We start from the raw sequence: 27,819 nt of genomic DNA, 5'->3' as shown, positions 1-27,819 counted from the left end.
CTGGGCCCTCAAACCACCAGGAAACAGGAGGAATGTTTGCAGCAGCTCAGTCCTCGTGTTTGCCACCCATGGCTTGTGAGACTCCATTAAATATCTACCAAGGAGCAGATATTTAATGCCTTAAATGCTTTGCCTTTGTTGTTGGATGTCTAAGATTTGCCTCCTTTTGTTTCAAGCAATAAAAACTGATAACTTTCCTCCTTGGTTCACACCTCAAGAATTCAGTGCTCAAGCCTCCCTTATCAAATTAGAGTCTTAGAATTAGAATTAGAATTGGAATTAATTCTAGAATTAGAATTTCTTGCCACTCGTACAAATAAAAAAAAGAAAATAAAAAAAAGAGCAAGGAGGAATTATTTATAGAGCTCCAGATCCTGCAGCCTCTGAACAACAGATTAAAGGCACTGGTGGTTATTTCATGCTGCAATGAATGTTTTACTAATTATGAGCCGTCTATTTTCCTTCCAAATATCAGAATGGGAAGAAAACAAATGTTTAGCAAACTAAGCACTGAGTTTATATTTCAAACAAATCTGTGAGGAAATGTGTCTTGCATTCACAGCAGGCTCTGCTCTATTAATCCATCGTGGGAATCTGAAAGAAGCAGGCAGTGCAGGCAGGATAAGTGCAGGTTTTTCGAAAACTGCCATAAATGTTGTTGTTCTGCAACAGTAAATAAAAGCACAACTTTTATGTATCAATCTTCAGCCACTCAAAAAACAGTTCAAAGTGGAAGGTGATGTTTACTTGTGGTGGTGTGAAAGACACTCATACAAACACACTTCTGCTGCTGCTGTTTGTTTAGCAGAAAAATATAGGACAATTCAGGGCTAGAAATTCACATTTTACGTGGGATGTGATAAAAACACAGCTGTGTGTGGCTGCCCCAGCCCTGGAATGCTCAAGGTCACATTGGAGGGGGGCTTGGAGCAACCTGGCATACTGGAAGGCTTTAAGGTCCTTACCAACCCAAACCAGTTTGGGATTCACACCTGAAGATCTAACACAGTTTATTCCAGATATTTGTAAAGAATCACATCAGAAACCCAACCTGTTGGGTGACTTCGGGCAGGTTACTTTGCTTTACATCTGTCAGGAAAAGTGCTTTGCAAAACTTCTCCAAAATCTGCTGAGGAGAACAATTTTTATGCCTTTTTTTTTTTTTTTTTTGCAGCTGTGAACACTTTTCATGTGAGAAATCCTGCACAGTTATCTGTAGATCCATCACCAAACATCACAAAAAAGAATAAGAAAAAATTCCAAAGAGCTGTGCTCTTTTTTTTATTATTATTACGTTGGTTAGAGAGGATTAGAATCTGATATTTTCGAAAATAAATAAGAATAAAAGGGATTATTTAAGCAGCTCGAGTTCAAAGGCTGCATCTCACAGCGAGTCTGTGTGTTTTGAAGTTTGTAAGAAAATATTCTGAAGCCATTAGGCTGCTGCTGCTGCCTGGGAGCAGAGGGGGGACTTAATTAAAGTTTAGAGGCAGAAAAGAGGATGGGGAGAGTTTTATAACCATAGGCTGATATTTTTGAAAAGCATAATCATGTTTTTTTAACGTGTAAAAGTAAAGGTTTGGAAGGTAAAATTGCCAGGATTCGCCTGAAGTCCCTTTAATATGAGATTTCACTGTTCTCAGGACAACATCCTGAATGTTTCATCCACAAGGCTGGATATCCATTTAATGTGACTAAAAATGAGCTATAAATCTTATTTTTTTTCTGGATAAATCTACAAGTTCAATCAGCAAAGGACTTTCCTTTGTTCCTTTCATACGGATATATTAGTTCCTGTATTTCCCATTACAAAAGTGTTGTCTTTCAATGTTTCCTACTCAGTTTTATAAACCTTTTGCATTCTTATTTTGAAATTAGTAGTGGTGCTTAAACACCCTTCTTTTTCTAGTTGCACCTCGTGTTACTGTGTGATTTTGGGGGGCTTTGTTGCATGTGCTGCTTGATAACCCCCCACTCTTCTGACGTGGCAAGCATGCCAGAAAATAGGGGATTTTGGAAGGCATCCTGATCCTCTTCTTTCTTAAGGGGCATTCAGGGAACTGTTGCCTAAGCCTCTGATCACTGAGGGGACAAGAGGAGGGAGGCAGAAGGTGTTCCAGAATCGCAGAATCACAGAATCATTTTGATTGGAAAAGACCTTTAAGATCATCAGGTCCAACCATCCCCCAGCACGGCCAAGGCCGCCACTGACCCCTGTCGCCAAGTGCCACATCCACAGGGCTTTGAAATCCCTCCAGGGCTGGGGACTCCACCACTGCCCTGGGCTGGACAACCCTCTCCATGAAGGAATTTTCCATTATATCCAACCTAAACTTTACCTGGCACAGTCGGAGGCCGTTCCCTCTCTTCCTGTCCCTTGTTCCCTGGGAGCAGAGTCCAACCCCCCCCCGGCTCCAACCTCCTGTCAGGGAGTTGCAGAGCCAGAAGGTCCCCCCTGAGCCTCCTTTTCTCCAGGCTGAGCCCCCCCAGCTCCCTCAGCTGCTCCAGCCCCTTCCCCAATTCCATTCCCTTCCCTGGACATGCTCCAGCCCCTCCATGTCCTGGTCTGGGGTCCCAGAACTGCCCCAGGATTTGAGGGGAAGAAGGAGCAGTTTTTGTTCAAGATTTGCTCCTGGAAGTATCTGCATGGGAAACCTCAGCTCCTTGAGCTTGGGGAATTGAGCCTGACCTTGAGCTTCCAGAGGCTCCAGAGGGGTGACCTTTGGATATGGAAGGGAAATTAGAAAGGTCATAACTCCAGGGTGCTCCAGGTGCATGGCATGAACAGCACTGGGCTAAGCTATCCCAGTGAACATGGAAATAGGGAGGCTTGGGAAGCCTTTCCTTATTTACTGACACCTCACCCTTGGGAACACCTGTGATTTTTACAATGAACAAGGTGTCATTTTTTTCTTGGAGCCGTCACCTCCTGTCTCATTGTAAGAATTTCCACCTTCCTTTAAAACAAAGCTTTCACTCTTCTGAGTTACAGGAGGAAAAACTTGGAAACATGGGCCCAGCTGTCACAGCGCCAACCGCTTGTCACTTGTGATTTCACCACCTAAATATGTGAGAGAAAGTAGCATTATTTGGACCTGTCTGGGGAGTACTTTCATGTTCCATGGCCCTTCCTTGGGTTCCGAGGTGTCCTTTTGTTTCCACACATTAAATAATGTGTTACTCACCAATTTTCCCCCCCTCCCAAGATGAGGAATTATCAGATCCATGTGTGTCTGAGTCCCCTCTGACTCTGTTCCTTCCACTTGGGTCAAACAAGACAAATTTTAGATCTTGAGCACAGGGCTAAATTTACCCAGTTCTGCACACTTGATTTGGCAAAACCATATGGACTTTTTGATACATTCCTCAGAGCTCCTCTGAAACAGTTTCCAAAGTCTGTATTCCTGGATTGTACCCACTGTTCAGTGGGAGGTGTAGAAGAACAACGCCTATTTTGGGAGGAAGATTTCCTGTGAACGTTCCCTGCAGCTACAGCCCCGAAGTGTGGAAGGGGCCAGACCTGCCCTCCCACCTCCTCCCACGCTCCCACACCTCCCCTGGGATCAGGGATCCCGCAGCCGGACACTGGATCAGCTCAGGGATGGACCGAGCCCTGATTTTCTCCCTGTCCTTCAGGCTGAGCTTTCCAGAGCTCTGATCCAGGGAAGGTGCTGGGGATGTGCAGCTGGAGATGCAAAGAGGGGTCTCGGGTCAGCTTCAGCTATTTCTGCAATTCCACTTCAGTTTTTGCTGTGGGTTTTCTGGTGGAAAATCCCCTTTTAACCTGTTAGGCAGGATTTCCACAGGAAAAAATGTATTTGCTAAACACAAGCTGTGAAGCAGCTGACGGATCAATCCCCAGTGATTTGCCTGCAAGTCATCCTGTGGCATATTGGAAGTTTAAATCCTGTTCCCTGAGTAGTTTGCTCTGAGGGTGAGAGCTGGAGATGTGTTTCTGAGCTTCCAGTGGGACTGGAGCCCAATCCTGCAGCAATATCCGATGGGCTTCATCCATAAAACACTGCATGTACAGGTCCTGAGAAGTGAAGGTGCAATAATAAGAGGTTGGCAGAGAAAAAATTCTGAGCTGCTGAAAAAAATACATTTGAGAATAATCTGAGCCTCCTTTATGTTTCAGAAACAACAACTGCATAAATTGCCTCGTAACTGCTTTTTATTCTTTAGAGAAATGTTGAAATTGTAAGTAGGTTTTTTTGTTTCTAGCTTCTGTCATTGGGCTAAAAATCAAATTATTTGTACCTGAAAGGAGAGAGCTGAGCCCAGGGATAGGAAACAGAGGGATACTGGAATATGCTGAGGGTCTTATGTTGGAGATAAGGAATTGAAAAATGAGCTGATGGAAAAAAATTGCATACCTGTGTAGAGGCATAATTTTTTCTCCTGTTTCCCCAAACCCTGTGATGCTGGTTTGCCCCGTGCAGAGCTGGCTCAGGGAGCTCAGCTGGCAGAAAAGAGTTTTTGTGGAGTCGGTTCTTGGCTGCCTCATTTTCCGCACTGATTCACCCCAAAGTGAGCCAAACTCCGAAGGCAGGAGTGGGCAGGACAGCAGAGCAGCCAGGACACCTCCTCCTAATTTCACATCACCTTTAGATGGATTTAACCCCCATCTAAAATATCCTTCTTAACATTTTAAAGTGATTTAGAGACATTTTTAAGTTTTGGGTGGTAGCACGAATCTGGGAAATACAAGTGTCTTCATCAGCTACTGGTTCAAATAAGTGTGGAAAGTCTGGACTCCTGGGGGTTAAAATTTGGATTTACTTCTGTGTGTGCCTGTGTTTGGCAGGGTTTGTAAGAACAGCAATATACAGAAATTCGCTTTTAAAAACAAAACCAGAATTGCCTGCGTTTTTCTCAGCAGAAACGATTAACTTGGAATTGAATGCACCATTTTGTTTCACATCAAATGTTTTGCTTCGAGCTTTTAGACACTCTCCAAGTTTCAGGTCTCCTCTGCTCTGCTCTAAAATCCAACCTGAACTTGCAAATAGTTTGTTTACTCCAGAATCACGGTGTTTGGTTGTTTTTTTTTTTTTTTTTTTTGGAATATAAACGATTCCTTTTTGCTGCCAGCTCTCCCTCCTGTGCAGGCTCGTGGAGTTGGGCCACTTCCCCTCCCCAGCACTCCCAGTGAGTCAGGACTGAGGGTGGAACTGGAGCTCTGTCGTTGCCAAGAATAAAAAAAAAAACCCACCGCTTTGGAGAGCAGAAAAACTTCAGGGCATCATTTTTATTTTCCATCACGAAAACCCGAAAAGCTGCGCTTCAGCATTTGGGTATTTTTGTATTGCTGACGATCCCTCGTCTTTGAAATCAAAAATGTTCAGCGCGCACATCGATTGAAAAGCACCAAACCCCATCAAAATGCAGCTCGTGATGTCTCAGTGTGCCGAGAGCTTCACCTTCACCCAAGAAGCCACCAAAGCCCTTGACCATGTTCTTCATCCCGTGGCGTTCTGAGGGCTTGTTCCTGGGTGGCTTCAACCCCAGGGAAAACTCCCCTTGCAGTCCAGTATCCGGTTGGCTGAACTGACAAGTTTTCTGGAAACTCCCCTCGAATCTGAGCTAAAATTAATTTCTCTTTGATGCTGAAATCACAGCTGTGACAAATATTCAGCCCTCTCCGTGATTCATGTGTTCTCTCCGAATGGGAAGTGTCAGAGTAGCACAATTTAGTAACTTGTGTTTACTTCCCCCTGGTTCAGCAATTCTAATTTAACGGGGGATCAGTTGATCTCCAGACCCACCCTGCTATTACCTGCCTGTATCTGACCCTTTCTCTTTTTTCCAACCTTTCTCTTCCACCTGAATACAAAATATTCTGTGTCCTGCAACGTGACCGAGCAGGGGGAGCATTTTCTGGACTAAATGCTGCAGAACTGATTTAAAATCTCACGTCTTTTATACACACAGAGTATTTTCTTGTGTCAAAACAGACCCCAGTTTACCTGCAAAGTGTGTTTAATCTTCTTTCTCTCTCTCTTGGCAGAGTTCCTTTGAGCCTGGTGACCCCCCAAGCCACGTGCCCACCTCCAGGAAGGTAAGGCAGTGCTGGACACCTTCAGAGGTGTGTTGTGAGCTTTCAAATCTCAGTTCTGCTCCCCAGGCATCCCAAAAGAAGGGATGACACCTGTTTTCCTGTTGTTCCCACCTGTCCCTTTCCATCTGGATTAGGCCACATCATTCCTGTACAGCTCCCTCCCTGCTAATAACTTAATTTGCAAACTTCTCCTTTTACCAGAGCCCCAAACCCCAGTTTGGTGCAGGCTTCAAAGTCGCACTTCCTGCCATTTTTTTGCCTTTTGGTTCCTTTTAAACCATTTCAACACGTTAGAATTGGTTTCCTGCACGTCACAGTTGCTTCTTTGGTGATTGGTTTGTGTTTGAGGCAGAAACCCTGGTGGTCTTCCACGGAATTAAATTCAAAATAGCTGTGGGGATCCTGAAATGAAAACGTATTTCTCTGCAGAACTGTCATCCTACCCGGTGCCTTCAGCTGAATTCTTGCTGTTCTCTCCCTTGGGATAAAATAATGTGTGTTTTAAGGCTGGGATTTCTCTTTTCTGTCTCGTGGCCATTAGAGATGTGTAAATGAAACCTGGTTGTGTCGAACAGCTGGGAGTTGTATTTAAAAACCTCCTGTTAAGGCAAGTGAATTAACTAAGTAACAAAGTTAAAACCTTCACACTGAGAGGCCAAAGTGGTATCAGAGTCATCCCAGTCTTAGCAGGAACAGCTGAGCACAAGGGAAAACATGTCTGGGAAGGAAGTGAGCTCTGCTTGCACATTGTTCTCCTGGGCATGACTTACTGTAAGAACTTGCCAAACCTACCTTGTTAAAAGTCAGACGGTCCCAGTCGTGAGAGATTTTTAAAAATTACCTGCATTAGAGGGATTTTCTTGAATTAGGGCTGATTTGGTTCTCCTGCTCACAGCAGTGTCATGTCAGAAGAGGGAATGCAGTGAAATGCAGCTCCTCACATTTAACTGAGGTGTCAGCAAAAGGAAAAAAAATCTATGCCTGGTTTTAGGAGGAATATTTATTTTATGTAACAAGAGGAGTGGAAAAGAAATCATTTTTAAAAGGTCGGTCTTTAAATGCCAGTCCTTCTAGTGGAATATTGAACAGCTCAGTCAAAGATGAAGGATTTGAGGTTTTGTCTTTTCATGGTGATACCTCAACCCTGCACTTTGTAGGGTTCCCCTTTGAGAAGGATTTTTAGGAGGGCACCATCACCCTCTGCCTGCCCCTCACTGTGTCACCCTCCACCAAAGGAGGACCTGGCTCCACACTCTCCTTTCCACCTGGAATTCGAAGCTGCTCAGAAAACATTTTATCCTGCATTTGACTTTCCTTTTTTTTTTTTTTGGGTGCTGAAAAACTGCGTTTTTGCATGAATTTTCATGAAAAGTTTAGATGAATTTAGATTTTTGAGGGCAAGCTTTTGAGGCAGTTTACTATTTTGTGAGTCAGAATTGAGCTGGAAAACTGGTTGGAAGTGGAATGGCTGAAATCACATGATGCCTTTCAAGTCAAAGATAGCTCCACTTGCTCAAGAGATGCTTTCATGTGGTTTCCAAGGGAAATAGTGACTTCTTATAAAATGTTTAGAAGAGAGACAGTGTCCAAGTGCCCAGTGGCAAAATTCTACTATTCAGCCCCAAACACATTTTTCCAGCTAAATTAAACACGTGTTGGTGATGAACAAAACACCTTTGGAGGAAGTAGGTTGAGCAGAAGTTTAATATCATTGACAAATTAGATCCCCAAACCTTCCTCTGCTGCAGTTTAGTGAAGGTGGGAAGAATTAACAGGCAAAGTACCAGGAACCTTTGAAAACTCCTCGTGCTGCAGATTTAGTGGTGATGGGTTGAGCCAAGGAGGAGGGGAGAGCTGGGCTGTGGGGTCACAGAGTCATTTAGGTTGGAAAAGTCCTCCAAGATCGGGATTCTTCGTGGGGCTGCTGCTTTCCCAAGATGCTCAAACCCTTCTCTGCTTGCAGCAGGCCCCAGAGTTTGGAGTCCATGTCTTGTCCTCTGCTTGTTGTGCTTTTCATAGCACAGATCATTATCTTGACTGTTGGATTTTAGTTTGTCTTGGAGGGTTTCCTTAAATTTTTACTTTCGTAGTTTGTTGTGTTTTTAAACAAAATGACATAAACATTCACAACAGCTTTAATTTCTGCTCCCCTGGTATTTGCTGCTGCTGAGGTTTAAATGGTGTATTTAAATTAATATTTCCAGTGTATTCAGACATGCTTGAATTCTGTTGTCTGAGGGGCGACAACAGAAAACTGAGCTGTGTGTGACATCCTTACTCAAACACCCCTAATCCTCAGCTAATAAAGAAGTGATATTAAAGCTGAGTCTAAAACCACTCAGCCAAAAAACAAAGAAGTCTTAATTTATCCCATTGTACCAAATACAAGCAGAAGACCCCTTAGCTCACATCCAAACCTCGATGTCTGTGTTACATGGGGAATGTAACTTCTTTTCTCATTGCTAAATCTCATAAATATTTCAGGCATCCTACCAGGGCTCCTCACTTGCAACAAGCTTTTACCATTCCATTGGCTAATTGTTCTGGGTGTAAAGAGCAGCTCAGGCAACCCAAATAATCCCCTGGAAGCAACAGTGCAGACCTGCAAGCCCAGGGGCTCACACATTGGACTCTGGGAATTATTTTTTGGCTCTTGATGCTCCCAAGGTCATCAAAATATCCATCAAAATATTAAGCTAATTGTGGTGGGTTTAGCTTCTCTCTCTGTGTTTTCTTCTAATCCAAGAAATGGGGTTTTTTTTTGATGTGCAATTCAGCATTTTTTCCCATTGTAAGTGTTGGAGTCACCAGTCACTGATACCATTATGATTCCTTTGCTTGTACCAACCTTAAATACATTTTTAGACAAGCTTTATTTCACTGAAAGTATCATCAGTGTCTAAAGTGGGCAGGAGATGTTTGAGCTTGGTCTAAGAGTGTCTGCAAGGCCAGAGGCAGCCCAGGCCTGGGGGGAGATGGATAAGCTCCCATTTGAGCCCTTTTACCATTGGCAGCACTAATTTGTGTCCTTCTCCTCTCTCCCAGCCATCAGTTTTCATTAAGCTGATAGAAAATGATATCTCTGAGATGTCCACCTGGCTTTGTGATCTGATTAAAATTGGTCCAAAAGTTACTGGGCAAAGGGGAGATGGGCAGTGTGACCACGGGGCTCTGTTTAACTGGAGGGAGAAACCAAGAATTATTGAATTGTAAAACTATATTGTGTATTTTTTTTGAGATATTTGTATCTCTTATAAAGCATTTTCCTTGTCCACATTTGCCACCAATGGCAGGAATATAAACTATAAACTTTACCCCTGTTTGCAGTGATATTTTACCTGGAAATCAGTGTTGGAAAATGAGGAAGATCCTCCAGAACCAACAACTTCTGAAAGGAGCAGGAGCAATGTGACCATCCTAAGGGTGAACATTAGCAAGGCTCCTACATTTGGAAGACATTAGGTAGTTTATGTACTATTTTATGCATGGAGCCTCCTAATAGTTACTTCTGGTGGATCTGCAAAATAGAAAAGACTTTAGGTTAAAGGAATAGTAATGAATCATTTATGAGATATTATCTGCGAAGATGGATTGGTTCCATCTGGTGCAGTAATAAAAATAATAATGCTTAGCAATTACAGAAATGCTTTACAGGTTTCCAGTGTGTGCATCACCAACATTAATCTAAGATCTAGCCCATAGCACAGTTTTTAAGAGCTTGTAAAAGGGCTTCTTCAGCTTGTACATCCCACGTTATTTATTTACTTTTAACGAGGAAATTCGTCGTGATGGAGTTTTTAAGCAGGTTTGGAGAACTGAGTTGTAGCTCCTCAGCCTAAAAGAGGGGCCAAAAATTAGTTTCTTTTCCCTTCTGTTAGTTTGAGTTGCTGCAAATGTCCAAGAGACATCCATCTCTATGGGCAGGTGTTCATTATCATACAAATGGTGGAAAAGTCCTGCAGGACTCACATTATCTCACAGTTATTTGTTAATCTCAGGTTTTGTGTCTTTTTTTTTTGAAGACCAAGGGATTCTGAAGCAGAACAGAGTCTGACAGTGGTTGTGTCCATGTATTACATTTCATATACAGGATATATTTCATATATAGGATCTTGTTACCTGAAAGAAATAACTCTTGTTCAACCCATGAAGAAATCAGATATCTGAAGTGGTGTTTTCCCATGAAACATCCTTTAGATGATTTATTTAATTATTAAGCCTAATTTAACCAACAGAATGAGTAGTGGGTTTAATTTCGTCCTGCTTGGGTTTTCATTTGAATTCTTGGACAAAAAGGAGTGATGATAACTTTAGGGAAGAGAAAATACTGGAATATCTGTTGGGATTGTTTATGTGCTCCCCAGCAGACAGAGGTGGGGTAAGCCAGGCAGGATTTATAGTAAGTGCAATTTAATATATAAGTATATAACTGATATTTTGACCGTGTCCACGGGCTCTGTGAATACATAGATCAAAACATCCTCTTACTTTTTATTTAGGAACATGTGTAAGGGTGGCTTGGAATTGACCTCTCTGCAGTGTAACCTGTGACCTTAAAAGCCAAGGTGCCACGTGAGCTCTGGCCTTGGAAATCTGTTTATCTGCCCACGTCAGAGATAAGACCCGGGCTTTGCACTGACCGAGGGGCACTAATGCCATTAACTCTGCTCAAGAGGAATCTCTGTATCTGACTGGGGTGGATTGTGTGTTTTCACCTCCCAAACATTTGGTTTGGAAACATTTAACACTTCTTCTAGAGAATAGAAAGGTTTCAATGCAACTAAAACATTAATTCGACCAAGCAAGACGTGATTTCCTTAAACAGTATTCTGTTAATTCATAGATAATGGGATTAATTAAAACAAATGGGAAAAAACCTCCAGTGTTTCATGTGCAGGGAAGATGATGGGCTCAGTTTAGCCATCCCTGGGTGCTGATCATCATTTATGGAGCAGAGCAACAGTTTGGTACCAAGTACCCCTTTAATCAGGAGTGACCTGGAAAGCAGCTCTGTCTCTTTATCCCGTTATCTGGGTTAGTGTTACATGGAATAACCTGCACATGGAGGAGCAGCAGCAGAGCAAAGTCCATCCTGGCAGCTCCCAGGTGCTGCTGGACCTGCTCTGCTCCCAGCCTGGAGCTTCCCGTGTTGCCTCCTGCTCCGTGCTGGGGCTGTTCTGGTGTCCTCACCCGGACACCTCTGTGGTCATCCCAGAGCACAGGGCACAGGATTGTGTCCAGATGGTTCTGGGATATCCCCAGTGAGGGAGACTCCACACTCTCTCTAGGCAGCCTGTCACCCACACAGGGAAGAAGTTTTTCTTCCTCGTGTCCAGGTGGAACTTCCTGGGCATCAGTTCCTGCCTGTTCCTCTTGTGCCAGTGCTGGACCCCCCCAGCAGAGCCTGGTCCATCCTCTGCCCCCTCCCTACACACACTGGGGAGGTCCCCTCTCAGTGTCTCCTCTGGAGGCTGAACAGCCCCAGCTCCCTCAGCCTTTCCAGTCCCAGAGATGCTCCAGACCCTTCAGTACCTTCACAGGAGACTCATCTCCCAGGAGCTCCATGTCCCTCCTGTCCTGAGGAGCCCAGACCTGGACACAGCACCATGGATGTGCCTCACAGGGCTGAGCAGAGGGGCAGGATCCCTTTGGTTCTTTGCTGGGTGGCAGCTCCTGCCTATTCCCACCTGTCAAACTGTGGCTAAAAGAAATTATGTCTCGTAACCTACTTTTACTTCCATGCCTCCTCCAAAGCCTGAAGTGCACCACGGAAATGCAAGTGCACATCAGCCATGGGAGGAGGATGATAACCCTCCAAACTGCTGTGGAAACCTGGCCAGAAATTTAGGAGGATGAAAGGAGGATGGTCCTGAATGGAGGGTGAATCTCCCTTGGGATGTATTTTCAATACCACATAAGAGTTCAATTCCCTCTTAACTGGCTTTGTTTCATACAGTGGGGCATCACAATAAACCCTTTCAAGCTGGTGGTGCCCAAGAGCTTTGACTAATCCATCCCAGCTGATCTTGCTTTGAGGTGGTTGGATCTCCTGGCCCCAGGAGTCTGCCCTGTGCTGCTGCCACAGCTCACCAGCCAGGACAGTCAGGCAGGAAAATGTGCTTCTACCAGAACTGGAATCATGCCCCAAACCCACTCCCAGCAGCAATTTAAACCAAGAGACCACTGTGAACAGGATTAACTGTGCCATCACACCCCCCCTGGTTTTTAACCTCTCCTGGAGGTGTTTTCCCTCTCAGGGGGAATGGTCAGAACTCAGAACAGGAAACTGCTGCTGCAAGATGTCCCAGGTGCCTTGTTTCTAGTAACTATCATCTGCAAAATCTAGTCAGGCTAGTAAATAAGTGGGGTGATATTTCTTTCTTTCTGTTATTTCTCTCCTTAAAAAGAGATAATTACAGTGGAGAATATTGTCCCAGAGTTCCAAAATAATTTTCCAAGAAAACGGTCTTTGGTTGTTTCTACTCAGATGGGAGCTCAGCAGGTAAAGGGTTTGAGAACATTTTGAAAGAAATGAGTTACAAAACAGCAGCACTGTTTGTTTAGGATGTATAACTTCCTTTTTTCCACAGCGGGGTGATACCCAGAGCTGAGCTGCAACACTGAGTCATGTGTTGGGTTATCTGGTGCTAATGGCTCAATAATTGTGATAACATCAGAAATCACTATCACTCCTTGCTGAGAAATTACTTGTTACCATCCTCTTGTTTAAATATGGCTGTGATAGCTCTGAAATTATTTCCAGGACTGTTTGGAGGCTTCCCCTCATTTAACCTTCCAGATTCTAGTTATAAAAATAAAAAGCTTTGTGTGCATGTGTGGGAAATTCTTGGTTCTACCTTCCCCGTGCTGAGCTGCCTTTGTGCACCTTCCCAGTGCTTTCCAGCCATGTGTGATGTTGAACAGGTTTTATTTTATCTTTTTTAGTGTCTTCTAAAGATCCAGGACCTTGGTTTGTAAAATGTGCAGGGAAAAAAGGTATTAATGGCTAATTAGAAATAATCTTAAAAACGCAGCTCATCCCTTTCTTTCATCCTCTGTCGTCATCAGTGCATTCTGTAGTTGTTGCTTTTGAGTGTTGGATTATCAGACTGATATCAAACTGGACAAAAATGATTTGTTATCCTCCTTGTGTCTGAGTAAAGAAGAGTTGGTCTCCCTCAGTGGAATTCCCTGTGAAAATGAATCCCACCTCAGAAGTACCTGCGGGTCCTCTGGTCCCAGGAGCCCCAAAATATCCAGAGTGTTCACCCAGCAGCAACTAAAATGTTTCTCCAGCTTGAGAGCTTTGAAACACTGGTCCTTGCTGATGTTTCACAGTGTGTTCAGAAGGTAAGAAAGTGTAGTTTGGGGAAGATGAAGCTGAAAACAAATTCCAAAGTATTTCTGTTGCTCCTGCCAGTGTCCAGGATATGACAACTCAGGGAATCAGGTCCTGAATTATTAGAAACCTGAAGAAAAATTCCAGGGACACCCCATAGCCAGTATTTTCCACACCATGAAGACACAGGAAGCTGTGTTCTCACTGAGATCTTGCTGCAAGTGAATCAATGATGATGATTTATCACACAGGACAGATTCCTTTTGTTTTTATTAGCGGGTATCCACAGAGTGTTAGGTTATAACTAGAAAAGAGGAATTCTCTCTGTATCCTTCTGTGCTTTGCAACCTTTCAGTGATGTTGTAGTTTACTTACTCAAACTGAGTGGTGCTGATGTGGAAAGTGTGGAAATTCAGGTGAGGGATCACAAAATGACACTAAAATTGGTGTAGAACTCCAAGCTTCCCAGCTCCTGCTTTCTTCCTTCAGCTGCCCTTGCCAGGAAAAAGCATAACAGAAGTGGGAGGAGGTTCCATTAGATTCTGTTTCAAATTTGGAGAATAACTTTTCTATTTCAAATTTGGAGAATAACTTTTCAGCCATAAAATGTTGCTGAGTGCTGAGGTCTGGGCAGGACAGGTACTCCCCATTTACACACCTGAGCTGCAGGTGATCAGGGGAACATGGAACACAGCTATGGAACAACTCACTGCCCACGGAAACAAAAGTCCCGTACCTTCAAAATGTCATTTAAAGGTCTTCAGTGTCAGGGACAGACTTTTAAAAATGGTGTTTCCAGAATATTCCTACCATTACCAGTGATATCAATGGCCAGATTATCAACAGTGTAAGGACTGGGACACATGGCCATTAGGGAATTATTCACTGGGAGAGGGAGTGTTGTGGTTTGGAGCGTGAGGTTGAGTCTGATTTTATTTTAGGCAGTTCCGTCTCAGCTCTGGGCACTGGGATCTCTGACCCTCCATGCTGTAGGACTGGTCACACCAGCCTTGTTTCTCCTCCCTGGAGGAGATGGGATGATGGAAACTCTTTATCCATGAAGAACAGCGAAGGCTGTGGGGCAGGTGTGAACAAGGTTAACCATATTCCTCCGTGTGGGAATCCATGTGGAGGAAGGCCAAGAGTCTGTTTGCTCGTGCCAGTGGTGATTAATAAGTGTACAAGTAGGTTGACTTGGAGTTTGTAATTTGTGCAAAGGTTTGTAACCTAATTGGCCTGAATATCTCCGGGATATAACAGCTGGAGCTGTGCCAGGGGAGGGTTAGGCTGGATACCTGGAAAAGGTTCTTCCCCCAGAGGTTGGTTGAGCACTGGAACAGGGAAACGGTCACGGCCCCAAGGCTGCCAGAGCTCAAGGAGGGTTTGGGCAACGCTCTGAGGGACAGGGTGGGATTGTTGGGGTGTCTGTGCAGGGCCTGGGGTTGGACTGGATGATCCCTGTGGGTCCCTTCCAGCTCAGGATATTCCATGGTTGTGTGCCAGTCCTGTTAAATCCTGGCTCTTCCTAAAAGTCATGACAACCAGTGAGTCCATGGTGACAGACTGGCTACAAGAACCCTGTCAGTGAGGGGCTTTGAAGGAATATGTCCATTAAGAGAGAAGTTCTTCCCTTGAAAGTGTTTTAGGACTAGTTGGTTTGCATTTTTTAAAGTTTCCTGAGCCTCTTTGCTTTTCTATTTTATTTTTTATAATTTTAAATGAACTCATGCATATAAAAGGTGGAGTGAAGGAGGGACAGACTCGTTTCCAGAGTATATTCCTGATTTAGCAGGGCTGACAGAGCAGTGAGGTATAGTAGTGAGTGTTCCACAACCCCCACAAGGTTTTACATGTTTGGTAGTGAGTGTTCCACAACCATCACCATGAGGTTTTACGTGTTTGGTAGTGAGTGTTCTACAACCATCACCACGAGGTTTTACATGTTTGGTAGTGAGTGTTCCACAACCATCACCACGAGGTTTTACATGTTTGGTAGTGAGTGTTCCACAACCCCCATGAAGTTTTACATGTTTGGTAGTGAGTGTTCCACAACCCCCACAAGGTTTTACACGCCGATAAAACTCACAGGAGACGGCGAGGCTGGACATGATCCTGGCTTCTCCTGATTTATGTTGGGATTGTATGAAGGCTGTTGGGAAGAGGGAGGCTCCATGAATGGTGCCTTTTATCCCCAGTGGAACTGCCAGGTTTTATTTTAGTTCCTTATGATAACCCTCACCCCTGATCTTCACATGACCAACACCGTGACCTGCAGCGGGGGCAGGAGAAGCCAAAGGAGCCTTTCTTGTGTGTTGCTTGGGCTTATTCGGATGTGTTCCCCCCTCAGGGGAAATCCCACAGGACCCAGATTAAACCTCTCATCCCGTTTCCCATCAGAGAGTCCTCAAAGAGAGAGCTGGTGTCAGTGCTGGTATAAACACTCACGGCCTATTCCAGTGGAAAACACGGCATTTTAAAGGTAGTTATCGGTTTGGAGGCGACTTTCTGAGGGAATGAAATGAAGGATTCAAGATTAAAACACCCCTCTAGGGGTGCTCTGTGTGTGGGAGTGGGGAGGGACGGATGGAAAAGGGTAAAACTGTTTTGTTCCCAGCAAAAACAGCCCGACGTGTTTTCAACGAACAAAAGTACAAACCAGCAGTGGATATATGGTTTAATTTACAGAAATCTGGAATTGTTACGTAACTGGGACATCAGCAGTGTAAAACTCCATGTTTAACAGGCTTTAGCACCTGAATGGGGTGTGTGCCCCCCTCCCGATTTCTCTGATTTCTCCATTTCCAGTGAGTTTGGTATTTAAATATCTGCCAACTCTCCGAGTTCCAACAAGCACTGGCATGAGTAATGAGTCAAATGTTAGAGCAGTATTATTCTTTGACAGTTCTAAAAGGATTATATAACCGGGATTTTAAATAATATTTTTGAAAAGTGTAATTTAAAAGGTCCTCGTGTTCTGCAAATGGTTTAATTTTTCATCCCGTTTAATTGACATTGCAAAAGAATCATTAAGTCAATGATGATTAAAGCAGCACTTTTCTGGATCAAAGTCTCTTTGGGGAGAAATTTAGTCATCATGAAAGAGATACAGACATGGGTTTTGAGGATGCTGCAGTAGAAGCAGGGGCTGAACAGGCTTTGCAATAAATATCTGCTTTTGCATCTAATCTGGACCTTCCTTCCAGTTAATCCAAGGCCAAGGCACCTCAAGAATCCACACTGGATAGTGTGGAAAAATTCTGTTGTGATTTCACATCCCACTTGGGAAGGAGGGACTTATTTCACCCAGGTGGTTTCAGCCCAGTTTGAGCCAGATTCTTAAGAAGTGAGGATTTGATCAACTCATTGAGTGTATTCTCATGGTGATATTAAGCTGCTTAATTTTCTGTGCAGTAAACTTCTGGTCTCATTAAAATAAATAAGGAATTTTGCTTGGGTTTGTGTTGTTAGATCTCAAAGCTGAGCTGAAATGTGAGATACTTGTGTTTTAAGTCATGTGCTGGGGAGTTTCTGTGTGAGTCGTGGCCTTTACTGAAAATAAAATGTGTAGAAAACTCCAGGTTATGGGTAACCTCAGCAGAGCAAGTTGTGTAAAAGAAGATCATAAAGAGAAACAAAGGAGATCAGGAATTAAGGAATGATGAATAAAGAAAAGCAAGCATTTGTATATATAATATATGATGTATTATATACTACATATTATATTTATATATTCATATAATTAATAAGAGGTCAGGAAATAGTGTAATAGAGCTGGTGAGAATGTGGAATTGAGACAGGATGTGATGACAAAAAAAAAAAATGAAACCCCCCCAAAGTCAGGAATTGCTCAGGGAATAATTGGAAATAGGAGCAGTTTGTCCAAGAACAGAATAGAACTGATGTCCCAGTTTGAAAATTTACTCCACATTTGAGTGATGTAGAGTTATTAACCAAATTTTCAGTTCTATTATATTAAGCTCCCTTAAGTAATATCTCTGTTAAAAAGCATGTTCAGCCTAAACCGAAAAATTCACTAAAGCAAAGGTAAAAAATTATCAGAGGGAGGAAAAGGCCTTTTTTAAGAACATGATTATGAAATAGGAATTTGCCAATGAAACAGCCAGTAAGTTCTCAAACCTCTCAATGAAACAATTCAGCTAAAAGTGTGGAAAAACTTACATCTTGTGACATTTTCCTGATGATCAGTCATTTGGAATTGTACTGAACAGGATTGTTCCTTTCCTTAAAGGAAAAGAAAAGTAGGAGCTTGTCCACCCACACCTCTGAAGTAGCTGAAGGTTTGGCACTGAATATCCTGGTCATTGATGATACAGAAATTTTCCAGCCCTATCCAGGTTTCTGTAGGATTTAGTGGTTCCCAGGCTTGTGTCTTTAGCAATAATAATAATAATAATAATAAACCGCCCCCACTGGCTCCAAATGCACAGACTGGTCCCAGATATAGCCCCAGAAACTTATAAATCTGGGATGGAATGTCAGCACTTGGAAGGGAAAAAGGGCTAATTGCAACTATAAAGCAAATTAGTCCTTCCCCTGAAGATAAGGAAGCCAGACCCTGTGTATCACTCTCATCCCTGGCCCCACATCCCACTTAATCATGTTCCCTCATCCAGGTTTCTCCTGAGTTACTTCCACCTTTTGCCAGCTTTCAGAACACCCTGTAAGTTTTCATTCATCTCTCTTCACCCTCCAGTTCCTTGGCTGCTCCCACAGGGAAGCTGAGGGAGTCAGAGCTGGCGGAGGCTTCTACCTGGGGAGCATTCCCATGGCAGTTCCTGTGGGATTGTCCCTTCCAGGTGGAGAATGGGCACTTCAACAGCCCCGTGGGGAGGCTGAGGGGTCACAGCCAGCTGAACTCCTGCTTGAGGACCATTCCCATGGCAGTTCCTGTGGGATTCTCCCTTTCAGGTGGAGAATGGGCACTTCAACAGCCCCGTGGGGAGGCTGAGGGATCACAGCCAGCTGAGCTCCTGCTTGAGGACCATTCCCATAGCAGTTCCTGTGGGTTTTTGCCTTCCAGGCAGAGCAGTGGGCACTCCAGCAGCCCTTAGAGCTGCAGTAGGATCATTCCTCACTTTCCTTATTTTCCACTCGTTCATCTGAGCAGAAAGTGAGGAACCACAGCGGGAAGTTTGCGCAGCACAAGCAAACTGGGACGCGCAGGTGAAGAGGAGACCCTTTATCTCAGTCCTTTTGTTCCAGCTCCAGAACCGGAGCCCCAGTTGTGCTGATTCCCTTCCCTTCAGCACTGACTTCCCTGTCAGAGGCATTTGTTTTATGATCCAGGACTTGAGCCAGTCTTAGTCAAAGCTTCCACGAGCTCTTTGCAGGAGCAGATCCGATGGGCTGCTGGGGCCGTGCCAAGGCGTCTGCGAGGCGTCTTCCTGTCCTGCCTCTATAGGAAGCACTTACGGGAGGCCAGGGGAGTTGAAACAGTGGATCAATCCACAAAAATCTCGATTTGTAGCTTCACTTCTTTCTTTTGGAGGGGAACAGAAAAGTCCTTGACTAAATGATGGGACTTTTTAAGTTGGTGGGGAGACGCAAGACTTCGCAGAGCAGGTGAAGGGTGGGATGTTTCCTAGATATCTGCAGGCAGGATGTGACCCAGGGGATTTCCCTGTAGGTTGAAGAAGTCCCCTAATGTGATGGTCTATTTGTAACATTTTCCCTGTCACTTGAAAAATCCCTAATTTTCCCTGCTGAAGTTTTCCCTCAGCTGGGTTTATTATCTCTTTAAAGAAGGAAAAAACCCTCTTCTTTACAGAAATTTGTGATTTAAGTGCTCACTTTACTCTCCTGCTAATCCCTACCTTTCCATGGGGGGCTGACAAGCATAACTGTTGAAATGGGGTCTATTTTATCTGTTTGGAGCAAATATAAGTAGCATATAAATGCAGAATATTTTAGTGCATGTTTTACATCTAAGTACTGATAGTTATGCCTGGGCTGGACTTGGCTCTGGAGCAGCAGGAGCCTCAGGGCAGCAGTGCCTTCTAAGCATGGCTCTTGTCTGTCTGTGGTATTTGTCTGCTCTTGAATGCAATTTTTAATGTATTTATCTGGCAGTGTTCCTTGTGCATCCATTCCCAACGTTTTAGGGAGGCTGAAAGGTTAGGTAGTTGTGAAGAGCAGTTTTGAACAGTGTTAGGGTTCAACTAGTGCCTCCCAAGCCTTGAGTTTCATCCCAAACCCACGGCCCTTCACTGCATCTTTGTGGGCGTATAAAACCAGCCAACCAACCAAAAAACCATTTAAAAGACTCCACTGGAGAAATTAAAACAATTCTTTGGAGTGTCTTCAAACCCCCTTGTCCATCTCAGGGCTTTGGCTGCTGCTCTGGTGAAGGTTTAAGCCCCAAAATCTTGCATTGTGAGCTGCCAATTAGTTCAGCTGCCTCCAGGAGATGATACATGTGCTCCCTTCCCTCGTGTTGTACCCTTTACATGTTATAACATCTGCTGGAAACAGTTTATATCAGTTTTCTCTTCACATTGCTTGATGGCTCTAATAATGTGGCCACAAGGCCTCACATGAGAAAAGTGGGATTTGGGAAAACTTAACCTCGACTGCAACAATTTAGCAAGTTTTATGTTCATTCTTTCGTTCCCATTTTATTTCTGTGCTGTGTTTTTGTGTGAGTAATTTATAATAAATTGCTGCCTTGGAAGTGTTATTAAAGATACAAATAACTTCCTTTAACTTCCCTTTAAAATATTTTCACTGACTCGGGTGCACTGAGAAGATCCGACTTCCTTTTGTCCCCTTCTTTTTGTTTTGATATTTTATTTAACAGCTCAAGTTTGCTTCTATTTCAGAAAAGCTTTATTTTAGCTCTGCCTTGAAAATTCAATCAAAACACTTTCATTCAAGGATATATATATATATATATATTTTTTTTTTTTGGTAAAATATTTCCTGGAAGAGAAATTTGGAATACAAGCACATATGGCCCCGCTTAGGATCTGATTTCAGTGCTGCTCAGAATACTCCCATAAGCAGACAGGGAGAGCAGGATGATGGAAATTTGGTGGCCATTGACTTCCTGCCTGGCTGGAGCTGGTACATTATCCCTTATCAAAGTTGGGAGAGCAGCTACAACACAGCCATTGGAAGGGTTGGATCAATAGCTGGCACAGAGCCTGAAGGTCAGATAAAGTACTTAGGCAGGCAGGATGCCAGGCTAAAGAGATGTCAAGAAAATCAATTAGATACTAAAGAAAGAGCAGCAAGCCAGCTAAAAATCCAATCTTGAAAGGCTCTTTATATTTTGAAGCCAGCTTATTAGTGGGAGCTATATCTTTATCTCCCTAATAAAATTATGTTTGTTAAGCAATTAAAACCAGGCCTGGGTCATCCAAGGCGAGCACAAAACTGCCTGGGAACACCTGTATGGGACTGGGTTAGACTGAGCCCCGGGAGGTGGAGATTAAATGGAGCAGCTCTGGGGGTAGAGCATCACCCAGCTGGTGATTAATCTGCTCTCCTCCTCCCTGTATCGATCCCGTCACCTACGTGCATTTGGAATATATCCTGGAGACCTTCTCCTATCGGTGGTAATGGAAAGCAGAGACTTGGAGTTTGTCTACTGGTGCCAGGTAGTTTACTTAATAAATTATGGCTGTCTGAAGGCAATAAATAGAACAGAAATTCAGAGGGGTGAGTCGTCCCTTTGCTTTCCTCTTTCCTCCCTTCCTCTCCCACCTCTCCCTCTCCTCCAAACCACAATGAGAGGAAAGAGCAACGTTTTCCCAGGTTGGAGAAACGGTTGCTGTGAGTGAGAAACACCTGATGGTACCAAAGGGCTCCTCTCCTTCTCTTCTCTCCTCTGCACAAAGGTACCCAAGAGGGAAGAAATTCCCCACCTAAAAGAAAACTCGTGCTGTGAGTTCCACAGGAATTCACTGGCAAAAATTCCAACATTATTTCCTAATCAAACTGCCCAAGACTTGAACATGGGAAGGTCTGTAGGTGTGTAACTGTAAAGCATCTTTTCCCCAAGCAGCAGTTGTGCACTGAGTACACAGGTACGTGTGGTTGTTTCAGAAGTGTCCCCATAACCACCTGGACTGTTGTTGCAGGCTCTGTCCTGGCACATCTTTGAGTCAAATCCTGGTGAAGTCACAGGCCTTGGCAGCTTTTCAGGGATAAAGTCTTGCCTCCGTTGTGTATGACTGAAAATATCAGTTAAAGGTAGTTTGAAAATGTCAATTAAAGGCAGTTCTTGTTGCTTATATCGATATATTCATGGGATCGCAGAATCCCAGAATGGGTTGGGTTGGAAGGGACCTTGAAGATCATCCAATTCCAACACCATAGTTCCCAAATGTCCCCACTAGGTCATGTTTGGGGTTGGTTTCATTAACATGCCTTTGGCTGAGTGCTGCATTCCAATCTTGGCTCAGAAAGGGATGACACTGCTTTCCCCAGGGCATATCCCCTCCCCACCTCCCTGTGACAAACTCCAAGAATGGAAATAATAATAATAATAACAATCATATTAATAATAATAATAATAATAAACTCCTTTCTTCAGTTTGACTTTATGTGGAGACACAAGGTTCAACACATATTAATGAAACAACAGAAACTGTTGGTACATAATTAATATGATTATTTATTTTATTCAGGGTGTTTTATTCATGGCTGAGGAATCAAAATAAGGAGTCCAATTGCACAAGTAATGACAACAAGAATTTGGGGTGTCAGAGGAAAGGGCTGAGATTCTTCCTTCATTTAGTCCTTCATTTTCCTGTCAGATGTATTTTGGGGTGACCTCAACCTACAGTTTCAGCACATGCACCAGGCTATAATTAATTAACTATTTTTTGTAGCCAGTGACCTCACTAACAAAATATTGTATTAAATCAGTAGTGTAGGTCTTCTCATGCCTACATTTTCTGTCCAAGTCCTTGATCTCCTTGCTACCACTCCTGTCAGTATTCACTAGGATTAATTTATACTCAAACCCAGGTTTCATTGGCTGGCCTGTGAAGGAATCCAGTCCCAAAGGCTGTGAAATCTTTCAGAACCTGAAATGTTGCATTTTGGAATCTCAAAGCCAATAAACAAAATCCAGCCATGTCCATGACCAGTTGTGACCAGCACCAGACAACAGTTCCCAAATGTCCAAATTTTACCTTGATAAATAAGAATGATACCAAATATTCCTTTCTACCCATGTCTTCTGAATATCTGCATATTTTTCACAGGACCAGCTTTATTTGAATGAGCTTTATTTTTAGGAGGAACTCCACATGTTTAACATACATATCTATACATATATAAATGTGTTTGTGTGTGTGTTATCTAAGGAGTACTGGAAATAGCAGACAAAATAGTAGCTTTGTGGCAGTGATGTATCCACAGCAAATTTGGGGGATTTTTGTGAAATCCTTTGTACTTTTTTGGTGATCACATGTAAATCTCTATAGAGAAGCAAAGACACCTATTAACCTGGAGCTAAACCAGGGAAATAGGGAGCAGGCAAGGAAAGTAAGGATAATAATTTAATTATGAATGTTCCTTGTTTGACCACTAATAGATATTCATGTCTTATTTTGAAAACTTTTGATTTTTTATGAATTTAAAGTGACTGTGAAGGCTTGAGATTTGATATAGTCCTGACAGTTTTGATCTTTTTTAAATCCCTGGGGGATCCATCCTGGGCCAGGACTACAAGGTTTCACTGAGAAATGTTTATTCTTTTCAGTAAAATGTTACTTTTTTTTTTCCTTTTTGCAAAGAAAACAGGTATTTCAGGACTATAAAAATGTAACAATTTGGGAAAGGCCACTCTGGCATTGACAATTGGATTCCATCACCTTAAAGGGAATTGTGCTCTTCCAGCTGCTCCACTGGAAGTGTAAGAACCCTCTCCAGCCCAGCCCAGGATTACTGACAGCAAGGAAACCAGGAGATAACTCCATGTATTTGTGGTTTTCCAGTTTTTACGGCCACATTGTGCCACTGAGTAAAAGTTAACTCAGTTTTTCTCGCAATTCTTCGGAATTGTTTGGGTGCCTTTGCCACAAGAATTCACCAATTAAGAAACAAGCAAAAAAAGGCTTTTAAATAAAACTCCCCACATTTGTTTGAGCCGTTGAAAAGCAGGAAATTGCTGTTGCTCTCCAAAAAGCAGCTGTGTGTACACAGTGACTTTTGATTTAATGATTTAAATTAGAGCATAAATCTACATTGTGTTGCTGGTTATTCTCATTTGGGTTACAATGCTGCAGAGGTGGCAGCTGAACCACTCAGGCTTAGACCAGGAGCAGGGAGAAGCCCAGATCTTGATGACATTAAGAAACACCAACTGACTTTCAGAAATTGCTGCTGGCAGAGCTTTATATCTCTTTTTTGAACCCCTTCATACTGTTCTGCTGTTCACTTGGGGTGACTCTCTGTTGGTATTTAATATCAAGGTGAAAAAAAAAATGTTTTAGGAGTTGTAGAATCATAGAATCAGGATGGTTTGGGTTGGAAGGGAATGTAAAGATCAGCCAGTGCCACCCCCTACCATGGGCAGGGACACCTTCCACTAGCTCAGGTTGCTCCAAGCCCCTTCCAACCTGGCCTTGGACACTTCCAGGGATCTCTCTTCCACAGCTTCTCTGGGCAACCTGGGCCAGGGCCTCCCCACCCTGTGAGTAAAGAACTTCCTAACCTCTAACCTAGATCTCTCCTCCTTTACGTTAAAGCCATTCCCCCTTGTCCTATCAGTCCCTGCCCATGTAAAATCTCCCTCACTGTCTTTTTTATAAGCCCTCTTGAAGAACTGGAGTGTTAATTAGTGTTAAATTTGCAAGGAAAAATAATATCTCAGAAGCAAAAAATAACCACATACAATTGAATGGATCCATTGGAGAGCAGATATCCAAGTTATTTAAGGATTTACCCTCCTGACCTTGTAAATACTGTCCAGGGACATTTCTGACATCCATATGATGTCCTCTATTGACCCAAAAGGCTGGCACAGTCTCCAGTCACTGGGTTGTAGAGCTCCTGGATCTCTGCACAGAGAGTTGGAGGGGGACTTTGGACAAGGGTCTGGAGTGACAGGACACACGCAAGGAATGGCTTCCCACTGCCAGAGGGAAGGGTTAGATGGGATATTGGGAAGGAATTCCTGGCTGGGAGGGTGGGGAGGCCCTGGCCCAGGTTGCCCAGAGAAGCTGTGGCTGCCCCTGGATCCTGGAAGTGTCCAAGGCCAGGTTGGATGGGGCTTGGAGCAACCTGGGCTAGTGGAATGTGCCCCTGGCCATGGCAGGGGGTGGGACTGGCAGATCTTTATAGTCCCTTCCAACCCAAACCATTCTGAGACTCTATGATTCTCAACTCCTAAAACATGTTTTTCCACCTTGATACCAACAGAAAGGGGGTGGAACAAAATGATCCTTAATTTCCCTTCCAACCAAAACCATTCTATGGCTCCATGAAAGTCTTGCTCACACTCCTGCCAGCGAGGAGAGATGCTGTGGTTTGGTGTGGCTTCTCCACCAACCTCTTTAGCTTATGAAGCTGTTGCAAACTCCACCACAGGCAAAACTACTGGGGCAGCTCCTCCAGCCCTGAGCCTTGGTTTAGTTAATGATGGCAAACGCACGGGAATTGGGCAACAGTTAATTCCCTTGGCAAAAATGTGCCTGGACCAGTTGTAGTGTTTCCTGCTTAGGAAAGGATCTGGAGAAGAGCAGGAAAAGATCTCAGTTCAGAAGAAACAGCATTTCAGAGGCCTTGGACCCCACAGAGTGCCTGGAATGAGCTCCTGAATAGACTGGCAACATAAAAAATAGATGGGTGTCGTGGTTTGGGTGACTCCTGGTGAATAATGAGCTGTGAATATGCACCGTGGCACTGAGGTCGTTCTGTATTTTAATTATAGAGAGGATGGTAAATTATCTAATTATCTGCATTCACTGTTTTAGAGAGAGAGTGAGTAGCCTTCTGCATGTTGAGGTTCTGACCTTGGCTGGTGCAGGAGGTGGGAGTTGGTGGGGCTTCTAAAATCCCCTGTTCCCCTGGAAAGTTGTGTTTGGTGAGTTCAGAAAGAAGAAAAGACTTCAGAAATCATCAGATTTCTGAGGGTCTGGAGAGTCAGTCCTGTGAGGAGCAGCTGAAGGAGCTGGGGGGGCTCAGCCTGGAGAAAAGGAGGCTCAGGGGGGACCTTCTGGCTCTGCAACCCCCTGACAGGAGGGGGGAGCCAGGGGGGTCGGGCTCTGCTGCCAGGGAATAGGGATAGGAGAAGAGGGAACAGCCTCCAGCTGTGCCAGGGGAGGGTCAGGGTGGACATCAGAAGGAATTTTCTCATGGAAAGGGTGGTCAGGCACTGGCAGGGGCTGCCCAGGGAGGTTTGGAGTCCCCATCCCTGGAGGTGTCCCAGGAAGGTCTGGCTATGGCACTGAGCGCTCTGGGCTGGGGGACAAGGGGGACATCGGGCACAGGGGGGTGAACTCTGTGACCTTGGAGGGCTTTTCCAACCTTAATGATCCTGTGATTCTATAAAATAAAGCACATGCAGATGTGACCAGCTTCATGGGCACAGTGTAGGGGACACTGGGATGCAGGAGATGCCTGGAGCCATTCCAGAGAGCAGGACAGGATTTGCAGCGAAGGGCCGTGAGGTCGGAGCTGTGGGAGCCCTGCTCCTCTCTGTGCACGTTCTGGGGGCCCTGCTTGCACTGTAAATTTGTTACTGCTCCCTTTCTGGGCTTAGATTTAAACTTTTCAGTTGATTTATGTACCTGGAGGGCTCCAAAATGTCCTTTACCCTGGGTGAGCTTTAAGCCAAACCCCGTGGCTGGCAGGGGAGCCCTGCCCTTAAAGCAGAGGCCAGTCCAGAGCATTTGCTCTCTGCACTGCAGCTGATGCTCTCACAGGATAATTCATCCTGCAAATCCAAAGAGCAGCTCAGTTTAAAGCCATTTGAATGAAAATAGATTCTCCAGGAAAGGGAATACCCTGGGATTGTGCTTTGGTGATACAGGGATACCTTGTGCTCTTGAGGGGGAGCTCTGATGCTCAAATCATGGTAAGTTTGATATGGAAAAATAAGTATAAGAAAGGACAGGATGCATGATAATACCTATTTTAACTTTGCTTTAGTTCTGAGAACTATTTTCAGTGATCTAATAATAATTAAGTACTTATCCTGTCCTTAAGACCAGTTTAATTTGCTGACAGTTCCTTCTTACTTGATGGAAAATACCTGAGCAAAAAAAGTGCTTCTATTTCTTTTTTTTTCGTTTTAACCAAATCAGTCCTGGTTATATTTAATTCAAGGCAATGTATGGTACAAATATTCAACTAATAACTTTCTTGAAATAAATATTTAAGATAGACATGTTGCCCCACGAGCACAGAAATGTTCTAGTTGATATAATTAAGAGATGAGGTGTTTTACACTTCGGTTCTTTTTGGCTTCTTTTTCTAAAGGCAGAAGAAACTTCTTGCCTGTTTTTCAATCTGAAAAGCTCAAAGATGTTCCTTGGAGTTAATTTTCCAGCAAAGGGAAGCTCAGTCATGTGAAGGAAAGCGACACTGATTTTATTCAGCCCACGAGCCCTTATAATGCACTTGTAGAGAACCATCTGCATTGAGGAACTGTGTTTAGGTACAACTACATGGAAAACAGGACTCTTTTTTGGGGAAGATTTGTGCTTTTTAAGGGTATTTAGGATTAATTTTGCTGTTGTTTTAGGAGAGGTAAGATAAGGCCTGGCGTGTAACCCTGGAAAACAAGTACAACAGCTTTGTTTTAAAGCTCTTTGTTGGGTGGGGACTCAGTGTGAAAACAATTCAATTATGTCCTGAAGATGGGCAAGGAAATGATGAAGTGACTCTATTTCTATGCAGATCAGGGCCACATAATTAAATATGTACTTACAGACAAAAGCAGAGATGAAATTGCTTCCTCAGTTCAGAGAAAAATAATAGGAAGGGACATAAAATGGTGTGAATACAGAAATAAATGGGAGCAATAAATGGCCAGTCAATAGGGTGGTTTGGAATTAGAGGAGGTCAAGCCAACTCGATCTTTTATTCTATTTTTAGGTTTTCTGAGGCTGCAGGTTAGGCTGCAAAAGATGCTGCAATAAACGTGAACTTAAATAAAATATTTGAAGTGGGTCTTATTTGAAATGTTGATTAAGGAATACAAATCATTATCTGGCACATATTAAATAAGTTGAGTTGGCCAAGTGGCTTCAAAGGGAGCTTCGGCAGAGAATAACTGAGGAGTAAATTCCAAGGAGAGAGACTTTTAGGCTGGTTCTAGATGTTTCTGTCCATCACCCAGAAGGGAGCAAGAAATCACTACTGAGCATCACTAAAATGTTGGGAAGTGGCTTTATAGAGGGAGTGAATATTGTCTTTATGTGGAGAATACGATGCATTGGTC

The 27,819-nt window shown here is 43.6% G+C and overlaps 1 long non-coding RNA gene across 3 annotated transcripts in view; it reads left to right on the top strand.

Annotated features, from left to right (window-relative positions):
* The window catches only part of LOC116789339, a 155,749-nt gene that overhangs the window by 84,443 nt on the left and 43,487 nt on the right, over positions 1-27,819 (top strand). For 2 of the 3 annotated variants that reach the window (XR_004357987.1, XR_004357988.1), the window contains one exon: positions 6,011-6,061. This is a non-coding gene — a long non-coding RNA (uncharacterized LOC116789339). Of the gene's footprint in view, positions 1-1,174; positions 1,269-6,010; positions 6,062-27,819 lie in introns of those variants that run through there. The other variant, XR_004357989.1, reaches the window with a different exon arrangement.

This window comes from Chiroxiphia lanceolata, chromosome 7 (assembly GCF_009829145.1).
Source record: "Chiroxiphia lanceolata isolate bChiLan1 chromosome 7, bChiLan1.pri, whole genome shotgun sequence".
Classification (NCBI taxonomy): domain Eukaryota; kingdom Metazoa; phylum Chordata; class Aves; order Passeriformes; family Pipridae; genus Chiroxiphia; species Chiroxiphia lanceolata.
This window is presented reverse-complemented; position numbering and strand designations above follow the sequence as displayed.